The sequence below is a fragment of the Vicia villosa genome, linkage group LG5 (genome assembly GCF_029867415.1).
Source record: "Vicia villosa cultivar HV-30 ecotype Madison, WI linkage group LG5, Vvil1.0, whole genome shotgun sequence".
NCBI lineage: Eukaryota > Viridiplantae > Streptophyta > Magnoliopsida > Fabales > Fabaceae > Vicia > Vicia villosa.
In genome coordinates, this window is record NC_081184.1 from 106,469,395 (window position 1) to 106,482,076 (window position 12,682).

Here is a 12,682-nt window from a genome sequence, read left to right on the forward strand (position 1 = left end):
TTTTTAACCTTCAATGGAGTTTCAAAAACCAATTATGAGTTGCAGAGTGTTTAGAGGGATTTTAGGTGTTTCAAGGCGTGATTTGAAGTGTTGTGAAGGCCTCTATTTATAGGGAAAATTGAAGGGATGAGAGCTGATCAAATTTGAAGTTTGGAATTCATGGTTTTGGTTGAAATGCAAGTATGGAGTTGCATGGATCATGGTGGTTCCAATGCATAATTTGAGTGACTTTAGAGACAATAGGTGTTGCTTCTGAGTTTGTTGATGAAGTGTGATCACAGGTAATAAGGTATGGGCTCAATGGAAAATGGTTTGTGATTAAAGTGACTTTACCAAAATGGAAGTCATGACTTTAAGCTTGAAATGGATTGAAACTTTGGATAATGATTAAATCAATTGGACAAAGCTCTTTAGATTTGTGTAAACCTCTTATTAAGTCAAGATTTAGAAGAAATAGGACTTGTAATCAAGGAATCTTGCAGATTTGCAATGGTTTTCTACTTGGTTGGGCATGAGAATGGACCTTAAGATCAACTTCATGGTGCCATCTTCCCAAATTTGATTCTCTTAGCTCAAACATGATAAATTCATGTTCTTGGACTTTTTAGAAATATGAGATCACATACTTCAAATTTCATGTTGGTTGCTTGAAGAAAATCAACTTGGATCCTCATGAAAATTGACCAACAAAAATTGAAAAAAAAAATGTTTTACACTTAGAAAATTTTCTAAGTGTTGGAACATTTTGATCAATTCATAACTTCTCATCCTTATGAGTTTTTTGATTAATTCCTTATAAAATTTTGAAGTATGATGCATCATCTTTGAGTAGAGACCTTGGGCATGAAAAATTGTGACTTGAGAAAAAAGTTATAAGCTTGCAAAGTAGGTGACTTGAACATGAACTTTGTGGACTTAGTGAAATTTTCAAATTCTTCACTTTTGCCCCTTTTGGAAAGTAACCTCAAATTTCTTGATTTCACCTGATAAAATGGTTCTATCAATCATATTTTCATGATGCTTGAACTTAAAAATCCATGGTTGACCAAAAATCCCAAAAGTCAAAGTTGATTCTTGGACAATTGACTCTTTACTAGTTGAATTGCAATCTTTTCAATATCAATCAAATAAGCTCCTCTAGCCAATTGAATTGTGTGAGTGGGTTATAATGAAGAAATTGAAGACCTTGAATCATGTTTTAAGTCAAGAGATCATGCTTTGACCAAAAAGTCAACAATCTAATGAATTAGGTCAAAAACCCTAATTTGGTGCATCAGATGAATTTGAAAGTTGATGATATTGAATTGAGGCACACTTGGACTTGAATATTGATGAAGTGAAATCACTTGATCCTATGATAAGCTTGAGTCACTTTGAGGGCCACAAAACCCTGATCACCTGAGCTCCTTGATCCAACATGCTTACCTTGTAAAAGAAGTAAACAAGCAAACACATATCTCTTGTGTTTTTTAGGTTAGTGATGATGTATGAATGATCTTTGGGGTGAGATGATGAATGATGATAATGATTTAATTCAATGCAAATGAAGTGAGATCTTAGGGTCAAAATTTGGGGTATGACATTCCCCATTTTGTTTTTTGAACTACTTATTTTGAACTTAGTCTTATGAAGATAATGATTATGTCTTTTGAACTTATTAAGTTATGGATTGATGGTTCTGGATTATTAATTGAATTGGTTGAATGTTGTGATTTGTAGGTTATTTTGGGTATGTGTTTGCATATATATGAAGTTGCCATTTTTTCCTTGGCCATGATCTTATGTATCGTGTTAAGGATCCGAATTTTACAATCTTTCATATGTCAACTAATCCTACTTAAGATCTCGTGCTTGACTACATTGGTTTCAAGGAGAATTGGAGAATTATGGAGAATGCTTTCATCGCGACAATGAATGGTATGGTTGAACAACGAAAACTTGTTGATGAAGACAAAAAAAACTACTCGTTTGAGGCGATTGATCAATTAATCATGTAGACAACTCTTGTATACGACACGACCAAAGACATTTTGAATTCCATAAACGATATCAAGGTTCAAAAAAGGTCAAACATGTTTATTTACAAGTATTGTGATTTAAATTTGAAGTTCTTTCGGTGAAATAAGGTGAATTTGATGACGAATATTTTTCTTGTACTCTAGAAAGTGTAAATTGTATGACGAAGACGTATCAAATATTGATTATTGAGAAGATTTATTGGTCTATGAAGCCTAAATTTTATTTTATTGTATGCTTAATTAAGGAATTCTATGATGTCACCATATAGTCAATCGATGGATTGTAGAGTAATTTGCTTGTTCGCAAAAATTGTATGATGAGTAGTAAATAATAAGATCAACCATTCAAAGTGAAGAATACAATGTGTAGTTTGGTTGTGGTAGAGGTCATAGTTTATGAGGTCAGTAAAGGTTATACAACGTAAAGAATGTGTAGAATATTACAAATTTCATACACTAGGGCATTATAAAAATGAAAGTCCTAGTAGGGAGGAAAATGTCACTCATACTAAGTTTGTTGAAGATAAAAAATGGTTTTAATGTCTCAAAAAGGGTTAATCATCAGTTTCAAATAAGAGGTACGATTTCTTGACTTTGAGTGTAGTAAATAAATTGTAGGAAATAAGGAATGACTATTTGATTTTGATAGTAACTTTCATGAATTTGTGAAGTTGGGAGACAATTTTAAAATATCATGTGAAGAGAAAGTTTGAAACTTCATATTGGAGGGATATTTCAAGTTGTGATAAATCTTTTACTATTTTCCCAAATTGATGAACATCCTATTGATTATAAGACAACTCCAACATAAAAATATCACATTGATCTTTAAAAATGATGTTTGATGATAGGCCGTGAGCGCATATTTCTATTAAAGTAGAATGAAAAAGTATCGTTCCTCTGGGGACTTATATATGAGTACCAAAATTTGCTATTTTTGTTAATTAGCTAATATGGAGATTGGTTTGTTTTGAATGATTAATAAAATAAGATTTAGGACTGTGATTTATATCCCGGACTCGCTCATTTAGGTTCTCATTTCCTATCAATTGCGAGAACTTGTGCTTTGTAGAAATGAATAGATAAAATTGATCATACCTCATTTTGGAATTGTATGATCTTGTCCTAAACCAATGAATTGCCTACTTTTACAGAGCAATGTATTCTTTTAGGATCCTTTAAGTTTGGCTATTTTAAAAAGGTTTTTCGGTTAAACCAAAGACACTTGCGTAGCCTCGGTTTAAAAGTTTCGTCTTTCTAGTTTATAAATCAATCACACCCTTCTAGTATATGATTGATATCTATGAATATATCTACTTTCATAGAGATATATGCGTTAATACAAAAAACAAAAACATGCACAAAGCTTCATGTTATCAATATCTAATAGAGAATCTACAAGAGGTATGTCATTTTGACAGCCCTCGTAGTCTTGAATACAATGTAAACTACTCAAACATGATGAAAGTAAAAGTATACATGATTTTTATTAAAGGCATAAGCATAACCATAAGGTAAAATTAGAGTATTTATCAAGTGGAAATCATTAAAATTAAAATCTAAATTGGAATAACAATTGAGTATAGTGGACTACATGCTCTAATAGAGAGACTTTTACAAGAACTTCAAAAGCAGGAAAATAAAACTATAATTTATGATAAAATTATAGATAATGTAAAGTGTGTCCAAAATCAGGGATTACATGACCTTTTATATGCTTAGAGTCATTAATCTTGCTATAGTTTTGCAATAAGGTGCCTTAATCGTGGAATAGAAAAGCAGTAAAGTGAAGAAGATAGGAAAGAAATTGTCAGAAAAACATCACCCCAAAATACGTAAGGGCTACTAAGGTTGTATCGACCATTACAGTAGGCCATAATACCCTACACAAAACACAGTGGAGGCCAATTTTAGATGGGGGAGCCCAGGCCATTACAACCGTAGCAGCCATTACGACCAGATTGTAATGCTCTCAAGTTTTTTCTAAGCGTCCCGCTTCTTTGAGCAGTTCACTTGGAGTATTTCCTAGTTTCATTCTTAATCTCTATATTTTGATCTTACATCTCTGAAACTTCTGAAACACAAAGAAAAACAGAAAAAGGACGTAAATTGAACAAACACGGAAAAACACTAGAAATAACAATGAAGTTAAACACTTTAAAACGATAAAAATATTGCTTATAATTTGCAAGGTGTTTCATGAAGAGATGATTAATAGTGTCTAGTAAGATATCTTCTAATACAATGTTCGTGATATTTTCTCTATTCATTATTCCTTCATAATTGAATGCTATAAAGGAAGGGAGCACTCATTTATGGCATTTGAGGTGTGACTATTTAAGTTTTAAAGAACTTAACACTTTGGTTCAAATGGAAATTTTGAATACGTTGCCAAAATTGCAAGGTTCATAAGAATATACACATAATATATATAATTAGGGAGTGACATTATGATTTCATTCTAAAGAAGCACGTGGAAAACCACCTTGATGTTGGAGTTGATACATTCTAACATATATGTGCATATTAAACCAATCTAATAGGAAAAAACAAGTATTTCATCACCTTTATTAATTATATTAAGACATTAGTTGAAAAAGTATGTAGTTAAGAACATATAGAGGTGGAGAATTCACTTCCACTTCATTTGATAAATTTCGGAGTTGTAATATAATCAAAAGGAAAATGACTACTACTTATACTCCATAACAAAATGGAAATTATTGAAAGTGACAACACTTGAAAACCAACAATCCTTAATCGATTAATTGGCTTCATAATCGATTAGAAGGTGATCTCGCTCCTTGACATAATAGAAGAAAGATATAATCAATAAGACATTAAATTTTGCTTTCCTAATTGGTTATAATTGCTTCTTAATCGATTAAGCATTTTTCAATATTGGTTTTTAGAAGAAATTTGAAATAGATGAAGAGATTGAAAAGGTTTAAGTGCGTGTGTGCACCACCTTAGTACTTCAAGACTTACTCTTTCTTATTTTACATACTATTGATTAAAAAGACTAAAACACTTCATTACGGGACAAGATAAGATTTCACATCTTTAATTTCTTGAATATTATTCTTAACAACTGATTCTCTTGCACCAAATATCATAACTTTTTATTTTTGATTTAATTCAATCATTTTATTTTGTGATGATACTCGTGATAGCTTTTATTTATTCCATTTGTCATCATCAAAACCTATTGTACATATTAAGCACATAGAGCAATGTAAGCTCTTTTCGATCCTTTTTTAGGTCTTTTGTATTTTGTATAGTTTTTATTTGATTATGCATGCATTCTAGTTCTAAGTAACATTTATTTCCACATTGAAAGCATGTTGGCACAGAGGTTTGTCTTTTTTACTTTGCTTCTAGATTTTTGGAGGATGTTTTCTACGCCTTAGGAATTATTTAATTTTTGACATATATGAGATACATGTCTGCATCACTTTCACTTTAACAGTCTTTTCTTATGGCTACATGTCTTTGACATCCGTAGCTTTTAGTGCAACAATTTCCTTTTTATTATCACCTTTTTCATTCTCAGCCACCCTTTTTAGTTACATTTCATGTTCCTGCAATTTTCTAAATAATGTAGCCAAATTCATAAAAGACAAGTCTGCAGTGCCTTTAGTTTTTCAACTGCAGTTTAGGCATCTAAGGACTTTGTTAATCAAATTTTCATTTAAAAAAGTTGTGCCCAAAGTTCTCAAGTGATTCACAATATGAATAAAACATTTTTTCATGTCCTGAATATGTTCATCAAGTTTCATTTTAAATAAATCATACTCATGGATCAATGTGTTTATTCTAACCCTTTTTATCTCGCTTGTATCTTCATGAATAATTTGAAGGGTGTCCCACATTTTGTTTTACAAAATTACAATGTGAACACAAAAAATGCATTAATGCCTAAACCAATAGTGATGATAGTTTTTACTTTCAAATGTTACCTCACCTTTTTCTTAACCTCTTCGGTCCAGATTTCATTGGATTTTTTATCTAGAACACTATCAACTTGATGTGTGGGAATAAAAGAACCATTTTTTACAGTGGCCCAATTATCACAATTCAACCCCTTTATAAATATTTTCATCTTCTATTTCCAACAAGCACACCCCTATGCAATAAATGATGAGCATTTGTTTAGTGAAACATTTGAAGTCATTCCTACCTCTTGAGACGATTAGTCTTATAATAGGAGTTAGTCTTCGATGCTACTTATTGACCTAGTGACTTCAAGCACAAGAGGGGGTGAATTGTGTTATATGATTTTTTAAAAAAACTTTTTCACAAAAAGGTTGATTTTAAGTTGATTGATTTTAAGAAGTGGGTAAAAGTGGAGATTAAGCAGTAGAAAAATGAAAAACAACAAGTAAAGAGACGGACTTAGAGAGATCACACCATAAATTATACTGTTTACGCCTTTAACCATGCGACCTACTTCAGTCCCCAAGAATTTTCCTTGAGATTTCCATTATCAACAACTTGATTTTTTATACTAGATCAACCCAACAACCTTCCTTACACTTAGCTTTTTACAAGGTTTATCTTAAAATCTCAAAGTCAATTAAAAATGTACAAGAGAGATAAGTTCTTTAATTTGCAATTTCAGCACATCAATAGAACTATATAACTCTCAATATAAGTATTTCACTCTCTCCACACTAACACAATGTATAGTAAATAAAAATGATTTTTGAAGGAGAATAATGATGCATAATTAGTGTCAACAACCTTCCAAAACCACAAAATACAAAAGCTTACAATTTTAGAATGAGAAGACAAAGAATCCCCAAAGAACCTAATACACTAAAAATGTGATATCTCTCTGCTTATACCTTGTTTCGACGATCCAAATAGTGAAAGTGTATAATTGTGTCTCACAAGCCTTATATCCAGAATTTTGTTTGAAGCAACGGTTAATGAATCTGGAATCACTATGCTTATGGAAATTTTTGAGAAAACGGGAATGAGTTTTCTCACTTGTTTTCTCTCTAGTAGGTTATTTTCTCTTACATTTTTTCTTAATATTCTAACCCTAGATAGATCACCTCCATTTAATATTATGAGTGAGATACAATGGACTAACATATTTTAGTTTTTCTCCACATTATAAGTGAGCTCATTATCCAACACTTCTAACTCACACTTGTATCACAATTAATACATGTAGCTTGTACAGTTGACCTACATAAGGCATAAATAGGGTTGTAAAAAATATCCAGTTATGAAATCCAAATTCAAAACTAAATATGAACCATTTAAAAATATCCATATATAATTAAATAGTTATCAATCAGTGTATTGTTAATAGGTCGGCTATCCATCTATATTTTATCTTCGAATTTGGTCATTATCTGAATTGTACTCATTCTTCTAAAGTGGAGTAAAAAAACATCTATTTTAATTATCAACAAAAAGAACAACAATGGTTTTAATTGAAAATTGAAGATCCTTAATTATTATTAACATTAAATAAATCATACTCAACAACTTAGGAAATAATCACGAAAGTAGTTTTTGGCATCTTGGACATCCACGATTAGATATTGTACCATGCTCATGAAATCTATTGCGAGAAGGCTAATGTATACTAATTATGTTGGAAATTCAGGAATGATCTCCAAACCCTAAGGGTTGGAATATTTATAGAAATGTTCTTGAAATTGGATCATGTATAAAGAAACAGTCTTTCCTCCACTTCTCAGGCAATCATGGAAATAGGCATATCAATTATCCCTCCTAAATTAGAGGAGAGGTTTCCTCAACATCCTTGACCAGAACTAACCCTTTCATGGACACCTCACCTACCACATATTGAGGCGGTTGGCTTGTGATGGATATAGGCTTGGGTCGGGTGACTCAGGATCCATTTTGGTGATATGTGGCCCGCTTATTGCACCCATCTCTTCGATCATATGCATATTTCATAACACATTTGAGCTTATTGAGTTATAGGTTTCTCTCTTTTAAAGCGTAATCGAGATTTTCCCAGTCTAGAGCCTTTCAAAAATGAGGTCTGAGAAGGTAGAAGTGATTAAACAAGGTAGAGGGTATCCATTTTCGGGCGAGAATTATAAAGGTGAATCCCTCATGGGAGACTTTAAAATCTGAGTCCTTTAGGAGAGACTCGAAAAGGCAAGTCCCTTATGCGAGATTTTGAAAAAGAGAGTCCCTCATGAGAGACTTGTGAAGGTGGGTTGTAACACCCTTCTAAAACCCCATGATTTTCACAAATATTTTAAATAAATAAATAAACATAAAACAACAGCAAGGATGCCTCGTCTTCGTAAAACATCATATAACAATTAATCCTGCTCCGTAACACGAGTTGCCAACAACATTTAAAAGATAAATAGCCTCTTTAGCAACACAACTAAATCATTTCAAACTTCACAACAGAATTAATAAGTCTAAATCTTCTTCATAAAATGATCAATACCATGAAAGGTAGTTTTCAAACATCAATAAAATCATCACACTTCATGTTTATAACTTCATGATCCAAAACATGGTAAAAGTTAGGAAGGTAATACATAAATCTCAAAATAACAAAAGTATGTAAGGTTCACAACCAAACGACCCCAACCCCGATGTTACATATCAGAGCAAGATTCTCTTATTCAACGAAAAGCAAATAAACACACTCCGAAGCTATCCTCTAAGCTTCCCGACACTAATCCTGATCACCTGTAAGTTACCCATATTTCAAGGAAACATTTCCAAGTAGAATTGGTGAATAAATCATAATCATTATAAAAGACATGAGGAATGGATATAGTAGTCATAACATATGGGCAGCAATATAAAATCATATACTACATATATAGCATAATGACAAACATTATTCCTCACGTCAAAACATCACAGAATCGGAACCAATCAAATACATCACTTAGTGCAAACATTATGCAATTTCACGAATAATGAAATGAAACATCGTTAGACTCCTTCATGTGGTACCAAAACATCACTAGTGACTTATTCATCGTTATCTCCAAAGATCTCCACCAATATGATCGATTCGCGCTTGGAACTAGAGCACATCACAATTTACACTTAATCCACACTATGGGATTAAGGCCATAACTGGACCAGATCATCCTACAACTTCATTGGATTAATATCCCGCAAAACATCACTAGGATAATCGTCCTAACAAATGCCATGAATGCATGATGCACAACAACATATAAAATACGACCATGGCTAGTCAAAACGCATCATCATCCATCATATTTATTATGTTCTCTTCACACAAATCATAAAACATACATCATAGTCAAAACAACATAATTTTACCATAGTAAACACCAATCAAATAACCTCAAGGCAGAATCATACCAATTCACAATGGAAAACATACACACGATTAAATCGACACGTAATTTCATTATCTCATCATGACACAATCGCTAGAAAAATACATCCTATGATTCATTTTATTTTACTAGGGTATAGATCATTGCGTTAGCTTTCCAATGCTTCGAACGTTTCTCAAAACAGAGTTCCAGTTCAAAAGATACGATGATTTCAAAATCCTATTTTGCTACTAAGCTGCCATGGTGACCGCCACAAGGCAATGGCGAGCGCCACCCACCCCTGACACCATGGCGAATGCCATTTAGAGACGTCGACTACTGTTTTTTTGGCTACTACATAGACAGAACTGCTGCAATGCAATTGTTTGCACAAACCAGTCCCAATTCTTGCGTTTTTCTGCACGTTACAGGTCCTAAACACCGACTTCATCATATAACCACAACATCACGTTGACATATTCAAACGGATTATTAACAATAGCAATTACAAGAAATCAATCATCAAGTTCATCAAAATTTCATCATATCATCACCAATCAACCAAAAATCCCATACACAAACCCAACCTACAATTATCTAAACCTTAAATCAATCATAATAATAACGATAAACTCCCCTTACCTTATATTGTAGTTAGCTTTGATTCTCATCGCGTTCTCTTTACGAATCTATATGTGTTCTTCGTGCCCTAGATCTCTCCCTTTGCCTCTTCTCTAAACTTCAATCGTACATAATGAATCCCTCTTTCCTCTTTTCTCTTTTTACCCATAGGCCCCCTAATATTGCTTTCCTCTTTTTACCCTCACTTAACCTCTTACAATTTACTATTTTGCCATTATCATCTCTAACACCAATATTACTATATTTTACTAATTAAAATAATTCTAACTAATTATTCTAAATACCCAAATATTATTTAAATAATCCTGATAATCATCTTAATTCGCTTTACCTCATAACACATCATCACAACGCATCATATTCATCAAACATCACAAAATATCACCGATAAATCACAATAATCACAATTAATCAATTAAATATATAATATGGTTATTTTGGGGTGTTACACGGGTCCCTCGGGTGAAACTTAAAAAAGTAAGGTCTTTAGGCGAAACTTGAAAATGTGAGTCCCTTAGGCGAGACTTTGACCAGTTGAGACTTGTTAAGGTAAGTCCTTCATACAAGACTTGAAGAGATGAGTCCCTCAGGCGCAACTTGTTACAACCAGTACACCTTATCTAACTATTACGCCTTTGCTTTGGTACAATTTGAATCGTTGCCCCGGTAGAGGGTTTTTTGTAACATCACACTTTAGGGTCTTTTAAGGATAATATTCACGCCTTTGGTGGTCTGTTTATTGATTTTGTATTATTATTGTGATATTATTTGTTTCTCTTAGTTATGTGATCTATGAGTTGGCAAAGACTCCTCGTGAGGCTTAGTCTTGAAGGGAATTGGCCATTTTTTGTCTTGACCTGAATGAGATAGTAGCTTGATAAGGTGAAAATGATTCCTTATCAAGGTCAAGCATAATAGCCTTATAAGGCGTCAATAATTAAATACCATGGTAAGGGTCCAACAAGTTAAACTGATAAGGCGACACATATCCCTGATTAGGGTCCAGCAAGATAACATGATAAAGAGGAAAAGATTCATAATAGTAAAGGTCCAACAAGATAGTTTGATAAGGCGTCAAAGATTCCTAATAAAGTCCCACAAGATAGCCAGATTAGGAGGCAACAAACTTTGATAAAGGTCCAGCAAAATAGCCTAATGAGGCGGCAAGGATACCTTATCAGGCGATATAATAGCCTAATAAAACGTTAAAGATTCCTTATTAAGATCTAGTGTATAAGGGTGTACATTGGTGTGGATGGACCTGACTGAATCCTCCAACCTAAACTGAATCAACCCACTAATTACCCAAACACGTTCATTTACGGGTATACCCAACCCGCGACAATTCGCATAGTTTTGGTTCAGATATTGGCTTTACGTCTCTCAACCCATAGACCCGTTGACATGATATCAAAGATTTATAATTTTTTCAAAAAAAAAATAGTATATGACTATAAACCATTATTTTTTTTGAAATATAATTGGTTTGCATTACATTAAGATCTTTTAAACTTATCCCACCAGCCACATCTATCCTCCCCTAAAGATTTAGGAAAGCTCCCAAGTGCGTTTAGGATCCACGTCTGTAGTTGTAGGAAAGCTCTAAGTTGCGTTTAGAAGCAACAATAATATTCATCATTGCTTCACGAAAACCCTTTTTTCTAACTCATGAACACCTATAATCGTTGGGATCAGGAGGTCCTCCAAATCGAGCTGCTTTACTGGCAAAGACCTTTGATAAATAGTGTTATGACGCCACGAGCTCGAGTCTCCACCTCTAGTTAGCAGAAGTGCTAGGGGGAACAAATCCCTTTTATTGGAAAATAGTAAAAATCACACCTAAAGAATTATATATAAGTTTTTTCCAATAATAAAATGGTGGCTCCTCTAAGGGTGTGTTTGGTTCGAGGTAAATGGAGGGGAGGGGAGGAGATATTTATTAAAAAATGTGTTAGGTTCAATTTTTAAGAGGGGGAGGGAATGAGAGCAAAATCCCTCCTTATCACATTTTTTCTGTCCCTCCAAATCGGGGGATTCGGAGGGGAGGGGAGAGTGGATATTTAATAAATTAATACATTTACTAAAATATCCTCAACTTTATTTTATTATTTCAAAATTATTATTTTCTTTCGTGTTTTTGCTTTTTTTCTCTATTACTTCTATCAATTTATTAGAATTATTCTTTACATTCAAATTATTATTTTTATCTAATAAAAATTATAATCACTACAATTTTTCGTTATTATAATTTTTATTTTTATGTTTATTTATGTTAAATTTTTTTTCTAATTTTATCATGTATTCTATTATATATATTTTAATATAAAATTTTAAACTACTCATTTATTTTGTTTATTATATATCTAAGCTATTTTATGTATTCAAATGTTGTTATCAACATATATTATTTTGTGTCGAGAGTTATAATATGTATCAAGTGTACTCAATTTTTTTAATGTTATGTGTTAAGTTATAAATTTTCAAGCACTCAATATTACAAATATTATTTTCAAAATTATTTACGAAATTTTCACTTTTGAATATCATATCACTTATATAAAATCATAAGGATAAAAATATAAATTATTAATAAAAATCCTCCTCTCCCCCTGTGAAACAAACATATTTTTAACCAAAATCCCTCTTCTCCTCTCCCCTCTCCTCATTTGAACCAAACATACATATAATTAAAAAAAAAACATCTCTCCCCTC